A 23,828-nucleotide genomic window follows, 5' to 3' on the forward strand; every position below is an offset into this window, starting at 1 on the left:
CCGGTGCAACATGACCACCCTCAGAAGAAGATCTCGATCCCTCTGCAACGTCAGCACGAGCAACCTCAGAGCGACCGCCTCTACCCCCTGACGTAGTACGCGACGTCTCGAGATAGACCTCGCCGGATCCCTCCGCACCTCAGGTCTCGTGCGGGTGTGAGAAACAATAGGCTGGCCCTGCAAAAAGAATGAAATCAGAAATAAGGCAAAATCGAAGCGGTAATGCAAAAAAAAAAAAAGTAATATATATATATATATATATATATATATATATATATATATATATATATATATATTTATATATATAGAATGATTACCTCTCGGATGGCGTCGTCCTGACGGCAGGTGGCTGCATTCCTCATCCGGACGAGCTGCCTCCGGAAGGCATCTATACATCGTGCCATCGCTGAAACCACCTCGCGCGAAAACTATCAGAGAAATGAGTCAGTAAATGTGCATGATATATGAACAATATTTTTTTTTTGAATAACTAGGCTTACTCGAGTCTGGTGGCGAGGAATCGACCGCTCTTCAAAGCGCTCGCCCTCGGGAGCCGGAGGAATCATCTTCTCAATCGGCCCATATGTCCCCTGATAGTGGATGGACATACGGGGTGGAACGAACTCAGTAGCATCGTCCTGATAAACCAAAAGGTCAGTAAAACATTACTTGGGGGCTACTCAATGGAAAGTAAAAGCTGAAAAATCTTACCCTCACATCCTCAGCCGGTACGGGGGCTGGAGCTAACAACGGCAGTAGCTCCTCATCATAGCACTGCCCAGGGATCCCGTAGGACCGCCAAAGGGTACCAGCTCCCTCAGACATGCTCAACAACCGCGCGTCGTCGAACATATGACGTGGTGGAGCAGCAGGAACGACGAAGACATCAGAGGAATGCTGTCTAGCAACCCTCTCTCCTAAGTACACGATCGCTCCATAAGTCCCTAGGAAATAGCGACGCTCAGCAGAATACTGTGCGGCTAACCCAGGGACTGTCCAGCCGCCCACGGCCGGTAAACCACCTCAGGCCCCTACAAAGAACATCAATCAGGCGAGAGTATACCTAAAGCATCGTGAAAAGGCAAATAAATAATAAAAAGTCGTACCGCGATGATCCAGTTCCGGACATGTGTAGTAGACATATCCACATGGCGGCCGCCCCAAGAAGCACTCACTGGAAATCCGTGCGGTGATGGTCTCGCCGGCGCAGCAGAGGGGAATTGCTCGTAGAACCAGATCTACAAGGAGTTAAAATTGTAAGTAAATGCTAGCTAAATATGTAGAGCTAAACTTTATAGGGAATAATGTTTACCTCTACGACCTTCCAAAAGGCAGACAAAGCATCATTTGTCCCAAAGGACCGGTGCCGACACGAGTCCCTCAGTGCACGAACGAAGTCAGCGTAGGCCAAGCTGGCCCAGTCATAAGTCCTGATCCAGTGAAGATCGCGGACAGCAGGAAGGTAGTAAAGCAGCACCCTACTACCTTTATCAGGGGAGAATGTCCCTGACAACAACATCAACGCAAAGATGCGCACCCGCTGCTCTCGGGTGGTCGCATCATCATCAAAAGCCGCTGCCAGCGTCGAACGATGAATTCCCCTAGCACTAAACTGAGTCGTCTCGACCTCAGGTCGGGCCCGAATAGCGATCGGCCCCAACAGCTCCTCGACCTCCGTAGAAAAGACGTCGATCCCACTGTCGAACGGCAGTGGCACAGAGTTGAACTCCAGTCCTGTAATGAGATTGAAGTCCGTAGGGGTGACCATCATCTCGCCCCAGGGGAAGTGGAAAGTGTTGGTGGTGTCCCAGAAGAACTCCACCAAAGCGCGCACTATATGGTGACCACCACTAGAGGCAACCATAGCCTCGGAGGTCTCGAACAGAGTAGACAGTGCGCAAGACTCCCATAGGAGTCTCGTCTCGAGATCCTCGGCGATGTACATCTTGTACAAATCTCCCAAACCATCACAGCCGGAACTGTGATAGCGCGTCCTCCCGACCGTGATGCCCGGTCTCACCCTCTAGGAAATGTGGTGGACGGGGGCGAAGAACAGGATCCGCTCATCCCACTCGGGAAGTCGATCAAGCGAAGTAGAAGGTGTGATGTCATCCTCTACGGGCTCATGCTCCCGTCGGGTGTTTCAGGACCGTGAACCCGAGCCTTGCTGTCTAGCCATACTACATTGTGCAAAATCATCATAAATTAAGGTTCGATAGTATCTAAGGTTCGCCTAGCCGCATGATACTTTGTTCACAAAAAACAGAGTACGTAGTACTAAAACAGAGCACAAATTCAAATTGAGCATATACGAAATTTTTCAAGCCATCGCACAATTTCTTGCAACACTATAGTGATTATTGTGACAAATTGGATAAGAATTGCTAGCAAAAACATCAAGAACAAGTCACATTGTTCTTCACGACCTTAGGAGGTCCAACAATGGCAAATTGCTCATTTCTTCACCAAATTGAGTTAAACAAGTCTCAAATTACTCCCAAGGCAATATATAAACATAATCAAGCAATTTCATGGCATAAAACTTGACAAACAAAGCAAATTAATCATTTTTAATTTCGAATTTACATGAAATTCGTGAGTAATCATGTCAAAAATTCATAAAAACTGATGTGAGTTTGAAGAAAACTTACATAGATCGGGAAAGTAGATGAAAAGAGTTTTCATTTGCAACAAATTTGAGTGAATTCGGTTGAGAAACGAGCAAGAACCGAGAAATTGAAGTTCTGCGGTTTTTTCGAGCAATTTCGCGACGAGCAAGCAGCAAAATGAAGAGGAAAGGGGTATTTAAGGAAATCCTCGTGCTGGCGCCAAGCCCTAAGCATTGGAGTCAAAAATTAGGCTTGGCGCCTGGCGCCAATCTCAGCGCCTGGCGCTAAGGCTAATTGTGTGGCACTGATGGCTTTTCAGCGGCGCCAGAACACCCAGCCACTTGGTGAGGTTGTTCTACCTTTGTGCAACATATTTTTGGGTTCTTTGGTACGCCAGTTAGCCCCTCTAAGAAATTTTACATGATTTAGTAATCGGCTTGATTACATAAAGTGATCGACCTGATGAAAGATCGTCTCACTTAGCTTAAAGCGCCTAAGCATTACTCATTGACAAAAGGCACCGACATAGTAGTTCATTCGCAAAAGGCACCGACATACTGGTTCATTCGCAAAAAAAAAAAACATCGATGTACAGGTTCAAGGCAGCAGAAGCACCGACGTACAGGTATAGCGAAAGCAAAGTTCAGGCGAACTTTTAAAGATCGACAGATAGAGATCTTCGGTAATTTCCTTAGGAAAATTATCGCATTAAATGAGTATGACTTCAAGCGAGGATATCTTTGACGGCATTCCCTAGCTTGCGGAGAGTTGTCACAAACAGCTGAAGGTAATTTCAGGCAAAGTTGTCTTCGATAATATTCCCTTGGATGTGGAGTATTATCAATGCGGATGAGGATTGTTTCGAGAGAAATAATCTTCGATAGTATTCCCTTGGACATGGAGTATTATCAATACGGATGAGGATTGTTTCGAGAGAAATAATCTTCGATGATATTCCCTTGGACGTGGAATATTATCATAGCGGAGGAGGATCGTTTCAGGCAAAGCAATCTTCTAATTAGGAAGCAGTTACGGGTGTAGCAGTTTTCAAGCGGGATGGCATTCTCTAGCTTGCAGGAGGTCATCAAAACAATCGGTTACTTTCAGAGACGTGTGCTCGACGGTTAAGAAATCTGTTTAACTAACGCTAGTTTTGCAGGTATCGGCGTTACAAGAATGGTTTAAGATCGCAGAACGTTCTGAATCATTCTCCGTCCCTATCGCTACTTTGACTTTTGTTTTCGAAACTCGCGTTTCTCCAAACTCAGTCAAAGTGGGGCTTCTGTAGACACCCATATGTGTCTCCCCAAAACCAAACCCAGTGATGAGTGCCTTTCACGTCGAATCATAATCGAATGAAGCGAAAGTGTGGAAAGTCTAGTGTTGCGGACAGTTTTAATTTCTTTTCTCCTCTCTCTGTTTTTAAAAACTTATTTTAAGAAAACAGCCAATTCAGTTTGGTTGGTCCGTGATATGGGTCCAATAGTAGTGTAGTTGGATGGGGCTTGACAAGAACTTTCCAACGATATATTATAAGCCCAATTCCGATGAATATTGAGGAAGTTATGGCCAATTTACTAAACTGGGCCCGGTTTGAGCCTTATATGCGGCCCAATGATCTAGGGGAGGGCCTAATATGATTTATCATTCCTAATGCAATTAGGAATGGTTTTAGTCTTCTAGGTTTTTTTAGAAGGTTCTTTTCATTCCTAATTCAATTAGCATTGATAAATTGACTTTTGTTGACTTTTCAGAGTTTTAATTAAAATCAAATAACATTTTCGAGGAAATTATATGATTTTATCCTCCAGTACGACAAACTTATCTGATTTTCAAAAACGCGTTAAAACCAGGCTTGGCGCTTGACTCCAGGCATTGGCGCCTGGAACCAGGCCTGGCGCTAGTGTTGGTGCCTGGCACCAGTTAGCCAGGGTTTGCGCCAGCTCTGTTTTTTGTGCGTCAGACTTTGTTTTGTTTATTTTATCTTTTTGGCTGATTTTCTCTATAAATAACGTATTAAAAACTCCGTTTTCATTCACCAATTCTCACGAATTCTCACCAACAATCAGTTTTCATTCGCAATCATTATGTAATACCCCGTATTTTTATGTATTTTTATAAAGTATTTAAGTATTAATAAAATGTATTGTCAAGGGCTCAAGTATTTTAATTAAATATTTTAAAGGGTTAAAGTATTTTAAATATAAAGTTTTATAAAAGTAAAATATTGTTTGGGCCAAACATTTATTAATTATTGGGCAATGTAAATTATTCCTACATACTCTTATTGGAATAACCCATTTCAAAACCTATAACTTAAGCCCTATCCCATAACTCAAGCCCATATTTTTATAAGCCCAAATTTAACCCTACACTCTCTACTCTATAAATACCCCATGAATCCCCAAAAATTTCCCACACAAAAAAGTTAGTCTTATTTTCTCTCTCCTTTGTTTTATTAATTTGTGTAATTATAATTATTAATTTATGGGTTTTGATTTTATTGTTTGAAATTAATTTAATTAGTATCAAATTGTATTTTGATGATTGAACTTTATAATTTTCAGATTTTGTAAATTTTATAACCTAGGGTTTTTATTATTGAAAATCATGATTTTAGGGTTTTTATGAATAATTGATTTAGGGATTTTATAGTAATGATGTTTTGAAATTTTGGTGATTATAACTACTTATTAGTTTAACTTAATTCCAGATTATTTTGAACACGTAAATGCATGTTTTAATTATTAGATTTCCGTTCGCTAATATTAATCCCGTTTTAATCCCGATCAGGTTCTAAACTCCTCCGATTTTGATAAAAAATAGTGTTTTTCGAATGAAAACAACTTTTTAAGATTTTTGAGCAGTTTTTGATTTTTAACGAAGTTTTTTTTATGCTTTAAATTTTATCTTTGAGTTTAAAAGGGGTAAGAGATCATTAAAGATGTTTCTATGGATAGTTTAAGTATAAAGATGTATTTTGATGAAGTTTTAAAGGATTTTTTATTAGTTTAAAATGTTGGAATTTTATTTAAAGTAGTATAATTGTGATTTTTAATAAAAGGGTGTGATTATCCATTAGAAAGGAGTTTAATTAGGGGTTTTTAAATAATTTTCAAATTATTATAAGTTATTTAAAGTGAGTTTAAGTTGCTGGAAATTGTGTATACAAGGGTAATTAATAGTATTATTGTCCCTTTATGTAGGAGACTTAGTTCGAGAATTGTTGTAGAGTACTCGGTTATTTTAAGAGCTTATTTGAGGTACGTACGCGTACTTAGCATATTTTGATGATGTAGAATCATGCTAGGTTTGATTTCAATTAATTACAAGTAGTATCATGCTAAGGTTTAAGTATGGAATTGTGAATTCATGATGTTTGTGATTGAATTGGAAAGCATGAATTATTTGTGATGGTTATAGATTGGAAGATTATATTTTGGGCATGTTGTGTTTGAACCACATTTTTTATTTATGGCATGTTAGAAGGCATGATTAATTAAACTATATGTTTAATTATGTTTGGAATCTTGAAAAGGAATTTTATTATGGTTCAAATAATTTTTATTGGTGCTTTAAGCATGAGGAAGGAACTATACAAGTGTCTATGTACACAAGGAATAAATTGTATGTTGGTGCCTTTGTGCACTTAAGGTGTTTTTAACACCGAGGGATAGGATTTTTGGCGCATTATACGTTTAAGGTGTCTTTGACACTGAGGTAGAATTAAAAAGGGTTCAAATTTAAATAATATGTGGTCACTAATTATTCAAGAATTAAATTGGTATGTTTGTTTGATTGAATAATTATTGTTGATTGACTTATTATGCTTTGAGAATCATCACCAAGTCTAATAATATGTAAATAACGTAAAGTGAAAGAGATTACGCACCAAAACTCTTGGAACGTATATACCTTGAGTATGAACAATGGGGGGAGTTATGGGGTTTTATATTTAACCATAACTTCTAAGGGAGTACAGGACGCTGTATATTCTTTTATTATTATTTATTATTATGCGCAGGAATTCCGCCACCTTTGTGTGGTTTTGTCGCTGGTACGGTTAGCTCCCGTGCCAGTTAACCTCAAATTTATTTGGGGGAGGTTAATAGGCGGAAACCCGTTCGATGTGTAATCATCAATGCAAAATGAATCAATTAGGGTCTAGTCATTGTGTTGTGTTGATTGGTGTGTTTGTGAACAGGTGCAATGAGGTAAGTGTGTGTGTTGATAGGTGTAAGCATGTTAGTGTGGCTATTCTACGCTTATGTACTCAGCTTTGCTGATTGTGTGTGTCTGTGTTTTTGGCCATGTCTTTATCTTGGCCCTATGATGACCCATTTTTAATGGAGAGTAGTGGAAACAAGTAGAGATAAACTTTTCAGGTATTGAAGCATGATCATGATGGGGCATGAGTGAAGAGTGAATCCTACCAGTTTTCATTAGATTACAATGTGTTTTATGCTTTATTTATTTATGATATATATTATGTGTGGACTAACATAAAGGTTTGATTTGGGAACGGTTTTCGAATAAGGACCTTTAATGGTTCCAAGTTGTAGTTTGATTTTATTTGACTTGTTCGTTTGGTTTTAAACTTTATTTTCGTTTGGTTGACTTTGGGATGACTTGTTTAATCGGTTTTTAATTTTGAGTCTTCCGCTGTGTAACTTTGATAATTGCCTTAGCCGTTTTCACGGTGGCGGTAATGTCTTAGTTATTCCTAAATCGTATTTTTAAAAGAGTATAATGGGTATTTAAAGGAAAGGAATTTCTAGGGTGTTACACATTAATTCTCTAATTCTCTCTTAATTCATCTCTCTCTTCTAAAACCTTGTTTTCATACAAAATTCTGCATTCACAAAATCTAGAAACACCTAGCCATATTCGAAGTTACCTTCGCCCTAGACGTGAAAGGTTTAATTTCTGAGGGTTTGGTCTCAAATCTCTCTTTCAATTATTTAATTTAATTGTTTGATTATTATTTTCCTTGAAGTTACTAACGTGTGTATTTTGTTATTAGAAAGAGGTATGAGGCATCAAAGTAAGTACTTTAATTGGTTAATTGATATTATGATGTAGACATCATGTTTAAATTGTTATTATGATATTCCTAGTATCATGTCTAGGGTAAATTTAATATTAAATATGATTGTTACGATGCTTCCTATACTCTTCCTAATATTTAGGATTGTTAGTATCATGTTAGGGCTAAAGATTTGATTTTTATTGCTTAGTGACATGCTAGGGTTTGTTATTAATCTTGTTAGTATCATGCCTAGGATCTTGCTATTATTGTTATGCTTTAATATTAACATGAACATGATTATGATTATAATTGTTATAATTTATGATTATTATTATTTTGATGATGATTATTTGATTATGATTATAATTTTGTTATCGCTATAATAATTATTATTATGATTAATATGGGTGTTATCATGATGATTATTCTTAATTATATTTGTGATGATTATAATAATCATTATGATTATTATTATGTTGCTTGATATTTTTTTATTGCTTGATCACACCTTTAATGCATGTTTAAAGGGAATTTTGGTACTTGTAATCACGCTTAATAAGATAATTAATAATCTTGTTAGGGTTAATTTGATTATAATTCAAGTGATCGCGAATAATAGTTTTATTTGTGCATTAATATTCAACCAACATAAATAAACAGGTTTAGGGTTAAACCTATTGATTGCATGTTAATTAAAAAGCGCACATGAATACGATCAGAATAAAGTAGAGGCCTATTATTAGGGCAGGTTCAATCTCTTTTAGGTTGGATTTGTACCTTCATCCCCGAACCCTTATTTGGTTCTAGACCTTATGGAGTTGACGATCTCTTGGATCGTTAAGGGGTGTAACCTTCATCCTATGAACGGTTTACAAGTTCCTAAAACTTGTTGGAGACTCTTTTGCTCTATCTTCTTCCCTTTTGGACGCCACCGTACTTTAGTGTATGATCACAGTGGGGTTCAAGTTAGGGGTTAATGCTTGAAATTATTCCCTACAGGACCAAACCCTCAGAAATTAAACCTTTCACATCTAGGACGAAGACAACTTCGAATATGGCTAGGTGTTTCTAAATCTAATGAGTGCGAAATTTTTATATTTGAGAGAAGCTAGTTTAGAAAAGAGAGAGAGAGAAAGAGAGAGAGAGAGTAATCAAGAATTTCTTGATGAAAGTTGGTGAGAATTGGAAAGAATAAGAATTGATGATTTAAAACAAAGTTTTTAGGAGACTATTTATAGAAAAAATCTGCCAAAAAAGATAAACACATCAAAAACAAAGTTCTGACGTGTAAAACCAGATTAGCGCCAAACGCTGACCTTAGCGCCAGGCGCCAAGCGTAGCGTCAGGCACTACAGCTGGCGTTTGGCGCTGACTAAGAAATTGACGTGTTTTCTTAAAATTAGATAGAAATTGCCGTACAGGAGGATAAAATCGTATTTTCCTCAAAAACGTTCTTTGATTTTAATTAAAACTCTGAAAAGTCAACAAAAGTCAATTTATCAATGTTAATTGAATTAGGAATGAAAAGAACCTTCTAGAAGAATCTAAAAGACTAAAACCATTCCTAATTTCATTAGGAATAATAAATTCATATTAGGCCCTCCTCTAGATCATTTGGCCGCATATAAGGCTCAAACCGGGCCCAGTTCAGTAATTTGGCCATAACTTCCTCAATATATTCATCGGAATTGGGCTTATAATATATCGTTGGAAAGCTCTTTTCAAGACCTATCCAAATACACCATTATTGAACCCATATCATGGACCAACCAAACTGTATTAGCTGTTTTCCTAAAATAGGTTTTCAAAACAAAGAGAAGAGAAAAGAAATTAAAACTATCCGCAACACTAAACTTTCCACACTTTCACTTCATTCGATTATGATTCGACGCGAAAGATACTCATCACTAGGTTTAGTTTTGGGGAGACACAAATGGGGGTCTACACCCCTAAGATGTACAACCTTGCTTTTGAATCTTTGTATTTGTGTGCTTGAGGTTTCCTAATTTTTTAACTCTCTTTTGTTTATATTTTTACTCTCTCTTTTTTTCTTTTGTATTTTTTTTTGTTTATTTTGATAAGTGTGGGCAATCCCGATCATGCGTTCTATCACTCACTTGGCATTCATGTTCTCAGGCACGGTACCGAGCACTCAATAAGAGACACAATCCGAGATGTGTTCTTATCAAAGACATGTTCATGTCAATGACATTGGAATACTTGCTCTTTTGCACACCTTTATTGACTTTTGCTTCTTTTTTTTAGCTAGTTTTTTTAAATCACTCAAGCTTTTATTTGTAAATTGCATAAGTTAACACCATCTCGTCCTAGGGTTAAGTAGATGTGTGTTGAAAAAGAAAGGTCTACCAAGAAAGGAATTATTTGAGAGGGTGAAAGTGATATGATATGGCTACAAGGGATTCCTTGATAATTAGTATACCTAGTGCTTAGTCTGACATTTTTTTTTACTTAATTTTTTTTAATTTTTTAAATGCAGTGCAATGATCATATGTAAAGAAATAAATGTTCATTTTATTAAAAGGAAAAAAGAAAAAAAAAACCTATAAAATAATTCTAAGGAAAAATATAAAAGGTGCCTATGCTAGACTTATTGGGGAAAAGAGAAATAAAAAGGTCACGAAATCTTGTCGTTGAATCTCGCCTTGTGTCTTGTGTTTTATTATCACTCAGTCTTCTTGCCAGCTGGAGTTATGGGAAGCTTGTTATTATCAAACAAATATTGGATGACCTCTTTTAGCTTCCAACAACTCTCAATAGTATGGCCCCTACCTTGATGGTATTTGCAGTGTGCATTAGGGTTCCAACTAGGAACCTCTTTTTGAGTGGTTCCAACTAGGCAACCTCTTTTCGAGTGCGGGATCTTGAATAGGCCTAATGGGAATAATGAGTCCTTTGGCATGGAGTCAATCGAAATTAGTATCATAGATCATCCCAATAGGGGTGAATTCTTTTCTCAGTTGCTTTTTAGGTCCTTGATAATCCATGGCTCATTGAGGTCAAAGGTACTAACATTGTTACTAGAGTAAGTGTTTTCGGAAGAAGAAGAATTATCGTTCTTCTTTCCTTTCTAGCCACCGTTGTTACTATTGTTAGTAGCTTTTTGTTTTTCAAGGTTATCTTCAATGTCAATGCCTATGTTATAGACGGCCTTGAAAATATTCAAGTTGTGTTGGTATTTCAAATGCTTTGAATACTTCTCTTGAAGGTTCTTGACGAACATCCTTACGGACTCTCTTTCAGTAGAGACCTCGACCATTTTAGCGGAAGTATCCCTCCACTTGTTGAAGAAAGAGGTGAACCCTTCGTTTCCTTTTTGCCTTAGCATCTCAAGTTCTCTATGGTCAGTTTCAACTTGGATATTTCACTTGTACCTTTATATGAAAACATTTGTAATGATTTCCCAAGAAGCAATCTTTTCCTTATCCAAGAAGAAAAACCATTGTTGAAAAACGGTCCCAAGAGATAGTAAAAACAATGAGTGGAAAACTTTCCTATCAATTCCCTTAATATTCATTATAGTTTCGAAAGATTTTAAATGAAAATAAGGGTTATCAGTTGGTTTGAATTTAGGGATGTCATTGGCATTGAATTTCTATGAAAGAAGGTTCTTGTCCACCAAGACCCCTTGTGAGCTAATCCCCTGGAATTTGTAGTCATTGGAGGTTTTACTTAAGCTTTCTTCCATTGGCTCAAGCTGTTGTTGCTTACTAGGGTCGTTGACTTGAAGAGCTAGAGTTTTGAACATCTCGGTCAAGTTAGTCATGTTTTGTATCAACTCATCAACTTCCTGTTGAGTAGCCATTAGTATGTGCTTTTCCTATACCTGATGGTCTTATCAAAGAGTAGATTTTGAACGAAGGTGTTGTATTTGATTAACCGTCCTTCTCTTCTTGACCAAGTGCTATGGAAAGGGAAGTCATGGATACTGTTTTGGGTGTTTTTTGTCCCTCGGGAGAGTTACAATTCAGAGACTAATTGCGCGCGGCCTGTACCTACAAAACAACGGAGACTCCGGATGGTTAGAGCTCCGCCTCCAACGATCAAGTTAGTACTTGAAGATAAACGGGAGAAAGTGCGGAAAAAGAGGTTTAATCTTCTCGGATTCCGAGATCAGGTGATTCTCTAATGTAAGAGAATGTAGGGTCTACTTTAATAATTGTAGATGCCCTAAAAAAGGGGGAAATCTCCCTATTTATGGGGTCATTGGGAAATGTGACCTTGATTAGGTCACTCTGACCTAATCATTCTAGGCTGCGCCGAATTTTGGCTTTCTCGGGATATGGGCCATTGAAGGCCGTCTTTTTCTCCCAAGTTCTAGGAAGGACACGTGTCAAATGGAGATTGGCTCAATTCCGACCAACCAGGGTATGACACGTGTCGAGGTCTGATTGGACCACGTGGCATTGATAAAATTACCTAAAACATTTGGCCCTCACATATGTGACGTGGCGCGCCACGTGGCATCTGTGACACATGTCACTCCACCATAGGTGGCGAATAAAAGTAGTTTTTTTTTTACTGTGAAAATTTTAATTTTTACATTCCGGGAAATTACGAAATTACCCCCAAATTTACCCCTCTATAAATACTAACTTTACCCCCTAGTTTTGGACGTTTCAAAAAATTCTAGAGTGATAAAGTCAGAGTTAGAGAGAGAGAGTATCCCTTCCGTCTGTGTGTGTGAACACAAATTTGTTATTTTTCCTGCCTGCGTTAGCCGGTTCTCAACCGCCTGTGCCTCAAGCAAGCAAGATCAACTTCGACAGCGACTCAGTCTGACCTCGTAAGGTACCGCCTCTACCCCTTTCAGATAAAAGTAAGGTACCGCCTCTACCACTAGTAAAAAATACATAATGGCAAGCGGTTCGAACCCCCTAATGAGAAGCGGTTCTGAACCGCATGCCTTTAGGGGGCTTGCCAATTGGTCTTTAAAATGACAAGTGGTTCAGAACCGCTTGCCAATTATAGTGAAAGGGCAGCGGTTTTGGCGCCAAACTGCTGCCCATTAGGGGTATTAAAAATAATTTTTTTTTGGTTTTTTTCAATTAAATTGATACATAATCAAACCAAATGTAAAAACATTAATATTTTTATTAATTAATTGTTATAATATTACAATTTCTGATTTTCAATTACAAAAAATTGAAATAATTACAATTTCTGATAGCTCTTTTGTAAAAAAAAAAAAACAATTTGTGATTTTCAACCACCAAACACCACCAGCCACCACCCCACACCACTAGCACCAAGACCCCTTAGCCACTCACCCACCACGACCCCCCACCTAAACCACGATCCCAAGTGACCCTACCATACCGAAACTACAACCCCCACCCACCCTCACCGAAACTACAACCCCCAACTGACACCCACCCACCAAACCCTCACCGAAACCCACAACCCCCACCCACCACGACTAGACCTCTCACTCATCAGAACCACCCACTGACCCCCACCCACCAAAACCCTCATCGAAACCCACCAGAATCCCCACTTGACACTCACCCACCAAAACCCTCACTGAAACCACGACCCTAACCCAAACCACAACCCCCACCCACCACAACCAGACCCCCACCCAAACAGCGACTAGAAAACGCCGATTTGGACAAAAAAAATTCAACCCATCTTAAAAAACACAACATCTAACCCACCACGACCTCCACCCAAACTAGATCCTCGCCATGAAAACGCCGATTTGGGCTTGAAATTATGGTTTTAAAGGTCAAATTCGACCATAAAAACTCTAGATCTAGAGTTTTCATGGTCGAATTTAATCGTAAAAACTTGAACACCCACACACATGCACAAATTTGCTCGAAATTGTTCGAAATTTGCTCAAAATTTAACTTGGGTTTTGGTTCGAATTTAAGGAGATGGGAAAGAACAAAGAAAAAGAGAAAGTGAAAGAGAAGAAAGGGGCAAATTAGGGAAGAGAAGAGGAGAGAGAGGGAAAACGGGAGTAAAAATGAAAGAGGAGAGAGAAGGAAAACGGCGGAAATGAAAGAGGAGAGAGAGAGAGAGCTAAGTAAAGAAAGAGGAGAGAGAGAAATAAAAGAAGGGGTAGGGCGCGCGGATTTAGGGTTTTTTTTTTATGGCAAGCGGTTTAGGGTTGAACCGCTTGCCAATATATCTAATGGCAAGCAGTTCAACCCCAAACCGCTTGTCATTATATATATTGGCAAGCGGTTCGCGCCAAAACTGCTTGCCATTTAAAATTACATGATTTAAAACAAAATTAGGTAAATGGCAAGCGGATTTTTAAAACCGCTTGCCATTTGGGGCTTCCCATCCCTTATTTTCTACCAGTGTACCCCTTTCAACTCATTTCATTTACTTCAATTCATTCAATAAATGGACTCATCACCAACACACACAACACGACCTAGGTCAGTAGTCAGCCGGTCACCTGGGACGATTAAGTCTAGGATTAGGAGTGCTGGCTTTGGGTGCATGGAGTAATTTTATACTCCTCAACTGACCATCTATGTGTCTGTGTAGGAAACGATGACGAGAACCAAACAGACAACTGCCAGACGGCGTCGGAGAGAAGGTACTTTGGAAGTGTCGTCCAATGAGGTAACCCCGGTTGAGGGGTCTCAGGGCAATGAAAGCTCTTGGGAGTATTCCCCATCTGGGATCCCAAGAACCCCAAGCAATATAATCTTATATGCGGGTAGAGACGGTGAAGGGGTCATCTCCCAAATTGAAGTCGATCAAGTTGACCTTGCACACAGAGACGGGGAAGAGTCCCCTTCAGGGTCAGCCGGTGACGAGGGAGACGGTGAGGACTCCACCTCAGGGTCTAGCTCTGAGGACGATAGTGACACCCCCCTCTCCCCGCTTGAGGATAGTGAGGTTGAGGAGAGAAAAAAGTGGGAGGATAAAGACGATCCCTTTAATATTCACGTTTCTGCTAAAGGCATATATTTTATGTTAAGTAGTATTGAGGGCTTTGTAAAGAAGCGGCCCCTGTGAAAAGGTTATACCATCCGGGTGCCGCCTGTGCTGGGCAGCAGCTCCTAAGAGGATGACCAGGCGAACGCCGATGCTTACTTTAGATGCTATGAGGCAGTGTTCCTAGCAGGCCTCCGCTTCCCGCTTCACCATGCAGTTAGGGCCATTCTTAGGGCTTATGGCCTAGGAGTCTGACAGCTCTTTCCAAACTCATGAACCAACATTCTAGGGTATGTTGCCGCCTGTGAGATGTAAAATTTGAACCCAAGCTGGCATGCTTTTACTCATATGCACTATTTGAGTTACAACCCAGGCGGCTGGAGGGAGTGGTACACTCTGACCACCCTTCCTAAATATCAGATGACATTGGACAAGGTGTCCAAGTATGACGGTTGGAAGACACGTTTTTATTTGCTATCTGCCCCAACCCAGCGAGAGAACCGAGAGATGCACCAATATAATAAGAAACCCGACCTTCTAGGTCGCAAATGTGCCCTCCCCAAAATACCAGGAGATGACTATAATGCGATCATGGAAACCAAGTTTTTTTAGCTCCATCCCGAGACTCTCTCAACCGGGGACGTAATCTAAGTCCCTAATAATTGGATTCCCATGTGCGCACGGTTCAAAGATGAGGCGTTCTTGTCCGCCTGCGGGCTCAACACCCTGATCCCAAAACGTATGTTTGAACGACATCCGGTTTAATGCCACTTGTACTTCTGCTATTTAGTCATAACTTTTTATTTAATGTGTTTGTTATTTTTTGCAGAAGATGCTTTAAATGTGGTAGTTGAGGAAAAGATCCCCAAACGGTCCTCCACACAAATCAGAAGGGACCTGGCGGAGGCTAAGGCTGCTAAACTGAGGGCGGAGGTAAATACCTTTTCCTTATCCTAAATTTTTATCAGGCGCAACCGGATGCTTAACTTGTACTTTTATGTTGCAGAGTGGAGAACTTCCCAAGTATTTCACCAAAAACCTCTTCAAACGGGGCCTAGAGGAGACCGCCTCCACTCTAGTCAAACCTGCTAAGTCTGCAAAAGCAACTTCAGGTAAGACGGGCCCTGAGGGGTCTTCTGGGAAGCACCACCTCTGCATCGGGGGGAGGAACACTATTGTAGGAGGCTTCGTAGTGGGCTTTGATTTGGTCCCATCTGGCCTTTCTATGCCTGTGGGTGGAGCAAACCCACAAAGTTCCTGAAGGTAAATTCAATCCCTTCGAATCCCCGCCTGAGCTGGGTTGGCCATTGCGAGTGAAATCTCACTCTCAACAAACTTCTTCATCAGACAGCCAGTATCAAACTGGTGCTGCCTATATAGCTCACTCACCTTTGACATATGGCGCAGATCAATCCCCCCATTTGCCGGATGTCCAGGCGCATTCCTGGCATCGAGACATTCAATGTTGAACGGATCCTTGCTCTCCTGTCTGAGGTAAACTTAATTCCCTTTTTCTACAATTAAGCATAAGATATCCCGGATGATTGACACCATTTGTGTTTACATACCATGCTTAGGGTTGAGGGACTCAAGCGACCATATGCCCGGAAGAGGGAGGAGGTAAATTGAGCCAATAAATCAGCTGGGGATTCACAAGATGTTGCTGAATATGAGTGTACAATTAGTGAACTTGAATCTAAAGCCATCTTGATGCAACAGGTGGAGGAGGTTAGGGGTCTCAAGCAGGCTCTGGATGAGGTAAAAGAGAAGGCCACCACGACTGAATCCAAACTCAAGAAGGCGGAGGAAGATCTCCAGACCTTGCATGGTGTCTCTCAAGAGAATGCTAACCTCAAGGCGGAGGTTAAGATGCTGAAACAGGACGTAAAGCAGGTTCAAAAGAATCTCAAGGCGACCAATAAGGCGGAGCAGGAGCGTGTGATCCGTTGAAAATGAAGAGGACGCTGACACCCGAATGAAAATCGCCTGGGCTGCCCTTTACCCCAATCAAGAGTATTGCATGTGGGCACTGGCTTTCCAATATGTTGAAACCGTTGTTTATTTAAGGGAGAAGGGTGAGCCGGACCCCGAGCCTTCGCTGCCTGGGCGAATAGAGAATTGGAGAAGCCTGCCAAGGACCTCCTTGGGAAGGGGAAGCCATTGTTGTCCAAATTAATGAGGAGAACCCTAAGGAGAGCCAGGCGGCTACAAACCTGGGGGTCCAGTATCCGCTGAACCAGGCGGCTCAACCTCAGCCTTGATGTTTTCAACGGCAATATGCCAAATTTTTAGAATTTTTAGATCTTTCCGGCCTGCGTGTTGAGCATCTGTGTTTTTATCGACTGTGGAGTCGGGTAACAATTTATTTTCTCTTCTCTCGGATGTTATCCGGTTAACAATATTTATCCGGCTTTTTGCCGGTTTTGAATGAAAATATGCCGACTAAGTTGGGTTGATGAAATTTTATTTTGTCTCAATTTATGCATATATATTCTGCAATTTTTATTTCGAAGTTTTTGCTTATTTTTTTAAAGCATGCGGCAATTCAGACAGTATACCGACTATTCTTGCCCCTGGCGGCTGTGTGATTGGTTTCGGTACTTGTACAATTGATTGACTTTGGAATGTTAGATACTTTAAAGAGAATGGAATTTTCCTAAGTCAATAAATCACAGTAGTGATTGCCCCAAACCAAGTGCACAACCGTTTTACCCAATCCGGGTATTCGCATAGGACTCTTTGCTAGCCAGACGGGTGATTACCGCCTGGACATTAATGGAACAGGGGTCATATTGTCCGCCTGTCTGATGGATCTCAGACGGCTTAAAGGCCATTTGGGGCACCTTCAATCCGTTGTACCTTAATCGCCTGCCCTACTGGGGCAGCTGGTAAAACTTCGTTGAATAGTCTAATAGAGAGCTTCTGTAACCGGCTGATGTCTCTTGACATCTGGTTTTAGGCTTGATCGTTCTTTTAGACTATTTTGGTCAGACGACTATGAGTTGACCAATTTGGTCGTTCAATCTTTGCCGTCTGCATATGCTGTTAGAGCAAACGATAGAATGCCCTCTGCGACGATAACACCTGGAGGGGCGTCGCCAGACGCCATACTAAAAAAGGAGAAGACGAATTTATAAAAACAATATTGCATCCGGCCATTGGCCTCGGTTTTAATTTTAATTTTAACCACTAGGTCTTTTGACTGTTTATTTTCATATTTAAAAGTCCGCTTGTGCATTGTCTAGACGGAGGTCCTAATCTAAATATCATGTTAGCCTCTAAGTTTTAACCTAGCTTATTCGATTTGTTGTCTGTCTGTGTTTTCAACAGACGGTAACTTGGATTGTGCATTTATATATACAAAGCAATTAAATCAATACTGAAAACAAAAAGCAAATTTTTCATTGATGGGCTTTTTATTTATAAAAATTTACAGGCCTCAGATGTAATACTTTTTCAAGTTATCTACATTCCAAGTTTTAGGCAGCCGCTTGCCGTCTGGAGTTTCCTGGCGGTAGGTGCCGTTTCTGACTTTTTCATAAATTCGGTAAGGACCTTCCCAATTAGGAGTTAGCCTTCCTTGCTCATTGGCCCTAGCGGTTGCCTCCATTTTTCATAACACAAAGTCCCTAACTTTCAGGGGTCGTTTGTGCACTCTCTTGTTGTAAGCACGAGTCATTCTCAGACGGTAAATCTCACAACGCAAGGCATCATTTCCCCTGCGCTCCGGGAGTGAGTCCAATGTCAGCCGTATGGCCTCCTAATTTGCCTATTCATCATGTATCATGACTCGTAGAGTTGGCTTATAATGCTCGTTAGGCAAGACCGCTTCAGCACCATGAGGAATGGGGTTTCACCGGTTGCCCCTTTTTCAGTTGTTTGGATGGGCCATAGGACATGAATTATCTCTTCGTCCCATAAGTCACCGGCTCTCTCAATTTTCTTTTTAATACCGTTTGAGAAGAGTTTGTTGAAGGCTTCAACTTGGTCGTTTGCTTGAGGTCGGCCGACTGATGCAAAATAGTGTCAGATCACCAAGTTTTAAGCTAAGGCGTCTCAAATTAAGGTCCATTATCAAATACCATAGACATAGGTACCCCAAACCAGGTGATAATGTTCTTCCATATGAAGGAGATGACACCTTTTGTCTTGATGCCTTTGACCGCCTCCGCTTCCACCCACTTGGTGAAATAGTCCACAACCACAAGAATTTAGCATTTTCCGCCTGGTGCAGGCGTATACGGACCTAGAATTTCCATGCCCCATTTAGCAAACGGGACTGGGCTGTGGATCACCGTCAGATCAGTAGCCGGGCGATGGATGAGCTTGCCAAATATTTGACATTTGTCACACTTTTTTAAAATTCTATAGCATCTGTAACTAGAGTGGGCTAGAAATAATACCGCCTCTAACGGCTAGGGATCTGCCGCCTGAGTGGGCGGCGCAGTATCCCGCATACAAATCTTCGAGAACTTCTTTCCCCTTTTCCGGGGTAATACACTTTAGTAAGGGCTTCAGAAAACCCGCCTTGAAGAGCTCTCCGTCTTTTATCTCGAAGTTTGCAGCACGCTTTTTCAGCACGGCTGCTTCCTGGGGTGAATCAGGAAGCGTGCGGTCTGTGAGATACGCTCGGATGCCATCCATCCAAGTAAAACTTCGGTCTAGAATTCCAATGGGCTCGTCATCAGATATGCTTCGCTTTTCCATTATTTCCCAAAAGACTGACCGAGGCGTATCACAAGAGGAGGAGGATGCCAATTTTGACAAAGCATCCGCTTGATTGTTCTTAGACTGGGGCACTTGACTTAGATGAAATTCTTCAAGTGTCCCCGCTTCAGCCTTGATCGCCTGCAGATACTTAATCATCGCCGGATGGGTGGCTTCAAACTCACTATGGTATTAGCTAACGACCAACTAAGAGTCTGAGTAGGCGTCAATTTTTGTTTCCCCTTCCGCCTTACACATGCGGATACCGACTAGTAGAGTTTCATATTCCGCATCATTGTTTGAGGCCCGGAACTTAAACCACAGTACATACTCATATTTGTCCCCTTCCGAGGATTAACAGATTATGCCTGCACCACAGTCGTTCATAGTAGAGCTCCTGTCTACATGCACCTTCCAAACCTGATCAAGGTTATTCGGAGAAACCGGCCTTGTCATTTTGACAATGAAGTCGGCAAACGCCTGACCCTTCACTGCCTTTCTTGGTTCGTAGGTGATTTCAAGACTTTGCATTTCAATAGCCCGTTTGAGCATTCTTCCAAATGAGTCCAAGGTTGTCATTGGGCGCTTGAGGGGCTGATCTCTGTAGATCACCACCAGATGCTCCAAGAAGTATGGTTTCAACTTCTTAATAGTCATGTAAAGAGCGAGGCCAAAATTTTCAACCATGGGGTACCGGAGTTTGGCATTCCTGAGCACATGGCTAATGAAATAGACTGAGAGTTGATTGCCGTCTCTCTCAGCAAGGAGAACAGCACTGAGGGCATGATCTGAAATGGCTAGGTACATGAAAAATGACTCATTTGGCAGAGGGCTAATGAGCCTCGGCAAGGAGTGCAAATGCTATTTCAATTTCTGAAAGGTCGCCTCAGCATCATCTCCCCATTCAAATCTAGTCTTGTTCTTGATTGCCTGGAATAAGTAGAGGCATTTTTCACCTGATCGGATGAGGAATCTCCCAAGCGCAGCCAGGCAACCGGTAAGACTCTTAGCTTCCTTACGGTGTGGGGTGACTTCATGTCAATCACCGCCTGTATCTTCTCGGGGTTATCCTCTATCCCCTTTGATCAATCAGGAATCTGAGAAACTTCCCAGAATCAACACTAAAAACACACTTTTGGGATTTAACATGACCTTATGCCGCCTGAGTGTGGTGAAGGTTTCTCGGTGATCAGCAAGGTGATCCGTCTGTAACTTGGATTTGACTATCATGTCATCAATATATTTCTCTACATTCCCCCCAATCTGATTAACGAAGACTGTATTAATCATCCATTGGAAAGTAGCCCGCGCATTCTTCAAGCCAAACGACATAACATCATAGTAGAATAACCCCTGATCAGTGACGAAGGCCATCTTCTCTTGATCTTTTTTCCGCAGGGTTATCTGATGGAAGCAAGAGTAGGCATCTATGAAACTCATCAAGGCATGACCGGCTGTAGAGTCGACCAGACTGTCGATCTTTGAGAGCGGATAACTGTCCTTTGTACTTTCCTTATTGAGGTTTGTGTAATCAACACACATACACCAGGTACCATTCGGCTTCTTTATAAACACTACATTCGTAACCAAGTCGAGAAAGTTACATGGACGATTGAACCCAGCGTCCTGCAGCTTTTTTACTTCGGCAGCTGCCGCCTGACTTCTTTCCTCGCCATGGTTTCTTTTCTTTTGCCGGATAAGATTCTTTTTTGGATGCACGACGAGTTTGTGGACTGCGAGATCCAGGTTGATGCCTGGCATCTCCTCCACTTCAAAGGCAAAAATGTCTTTGAATTCTTTCAGTAGATGATGCAAGTATGCACCAATCCTTTCAAAAGCAGGCGTCCCCACCTTAACCGTCTGCTCTGAACGGTTGTCGTCCAGAGGGATATCAATGTGCTCACCAGCCGGCTGGGGACAAAGACCATCTGATCGTTCCCCGGTCAGTGATTGCTATTTCTTTTCCTTCTTCACCTCCACCAGCGTTTCAGTATTTCTTTTCTTTACGGCTCTTGGAGGGGGAGAATCAGGGTCCTTGAAATTTTCAAGGTCTATTGGCTCCTTAAGCTGACCAGCTGCATAGAGAGTCGGCTTAACGTCTGAGAGATAACACTCTCTTGTCGTCTTCTGATCCCTGTTGAGGGATCTAACAGTGCCATACCCCTTTCTTACTTGAGAAGCATGAGAGCTGGGATGATGACGGCCTTGCACTCATTCAAAGTGGGTCGGCCAAGAATGATGTTGTAGGCGGTTAGCTCTTTAACCACCAGGAATCGGACGACCATGTGCCGCCCTTGTCCCTTCTCCCCCAGCCGGATGAGAATGTCAATTTGTCCGACAAGGTGCACGACTCCTCCCCCAAAGCTAACTAATGGGTGGGAGACGTCGCGCAGACCGTCCTGCTTGTAATTAAGCCGGGACAGACACTTGTAGCTGATGAGATCATAAGAGCTACTCGTGTCTATGAGGATCTGGCCAAACAACTGGTTGGCGACCTTGCATTCAATGATGACTGGGTCGTCATGCGGTTAGAGAACTTTGCCTCAATCCTTCTCAGTGATGAGGACGTCTAGGAATATGCAACTTAAGGACGCCTGTCCATCATCAACTGAATGGATCATCCTCTTCAGATGATCCTTGGTGCCCCGAATGGTCGGCTCACCGCTTGCGAATCTGCCTGCTTTGGTGTAGACCAAATCATTGTCAGTATCCGAGCTACTAGTAGGCTGGACAATTTTTGACGACTGCCCCGGATTCGTCTTAGAAGCCGCTTTGGACTTCAAGACATATGACTTCAGCAAGCCCTTGTCAGCCAAACGGTCTAACGTCCACTTGAAACTGTAGTAGTCGTTGGTGTCATGGCCCACCTCCTGATGGAAGTGGCAGAATTTATTCTTGTTCCTCGACTGAACGAAACTCTTTATAGGATTCGGCTTCTCAATGGTCAGCCGGTCCTTCACCTTTGTAAAGATAGTGCAGAAGTCTTTATTGAATTCATGCCGTGAGACATACGGTTTGAATTCTTTCTTCTTTTTGGACGGCTGATCAGATTGTTCGACCTCCCAAACTTCTTTTCTCTTTTTGCTCTCTTCAGCTTTCTAAGTCGGCTGAGCAGACCGACTTTCCTTTTGTTTATCGGCTTCTTTGAGTCAGAATAATAGCTGGACGAGCAGAGGTCGGTAGCTTGAATAAAGCTCTCCACCTATATCAACGCCTCTTGTAGGGTAAAAACCCTCTTACGGACAAGGTCGAACTTAAAGGTCGACCCGTCCTTCAGACCCTTGAAGAAGTCTGTATAGGCTACCTCGTCAGACAGCCCCTAGATTTAAATTCTTACCAGGTTGAACAGCCTGACATAGAAGCGGAGCCCTTCTCTATCTCCCTGCCGGATGGTGCTCAAGTCGAGACTTGTCTTTTTGGCAGGGATGTTCATCGAGAAGTTGGAGGCAAACAGGAAGGCAAGCTTCTTGAAGTTATCGATGCACCCGGCTGGCAGGTTGCCAAACCATTGTTAGGCAATGCCCTTTAATGTAGTCGGGAAGCACCGACACCACATAACATCCTCTAGCCCTTGCATGTGCATGAGGTTGGAGTAGGCCATGAGGTGGTCCTCCGGGTTGGTGGTACCATCATAAGCACCTACCAACACATTCTTAACCTTGGCTGCCTGTGTGGCTTCGGTTATTTCCTAAGTGAATGCAGAAGTTTGTTCACCAAGTTTGAGCAGTCGGAGCTGCCAGCCCAAAGGTTGGACGTTATATGCCGCCTGACCCCCAGAGAGGGCCGGCTGCATGAAATGAGGAGAATACGGGTCGTAGACCATAGGGGGTACATACGGTTCATTCTTGATCATCTTAGGGTCATAGTGGACAGTATTACCGCCTGTATGGCTCTCATGCAAGGATTGAGCATTCCCTGCGGATGTATTCTTGAATCTGTTTGGAAAGCTCGAAGTAGAGGCTGACTTAGACAGCTGCTGACACTACTACAAAAAGCGTGTTTTCTAGACGCTTTTTAGGCCTTTTTAGCGTCGAATTTTTTTTCTCGACGCTGCTAAAAAGCGTCGAAATTACGTGAGTTAAAAATTTTTATGGACACAAAAAATCTCGACGCTTTTTTGTGTCCTAACTAATATACGAAGCGCCGAAAATTACGTATTTCGCGCATTATCCCAAATGTGTGTATTTTTAGCAACGCTTTTACATGTCCACATATTCAAATTTAGAGGCGCTTTTTGTTGTCTTGCGTTTATTGATATCAGCCTGTGGTATGGCGAGAAGCTCTTTGAAATTTGAAAATGTGCAAATATGTAGACATTAAAAAGCGTCTAGAATTATTTTTAAGCGTTTTTTTTCCTTTTATTAAATTATTACCATCATAAATACATTATAGTAATTTAAATTTATCATAAATTAAATTGAATTAATAACATTAAAATAAAAATAAACAAATATTCTATATAACTAGATTAAAAAAAAACAATAATTAATCAACAACAATAAGAGTACGTAGTTAATTACCAAATTTATAAAAGAAAACATCAACACAGTACAATCATTAAAAAT

Source organism: Chenopodium quinoa, unplaced genomic scaffold (genome assembly GCF_001683475.1).
Source record: "Chenopodium quinoa cultivar QQ74 unplaced genomic scaffold, ASM168347v1, whole genome shotgun sequence".
NCBI classification, from domain to species: domain Eukaryota; kingdom Viridiplantae; phylum Streptophyta; class Magnoliopsida; order Caryophyllales; family Amaranthaceae; genus Chenopodium; species Chenopodium quinoa.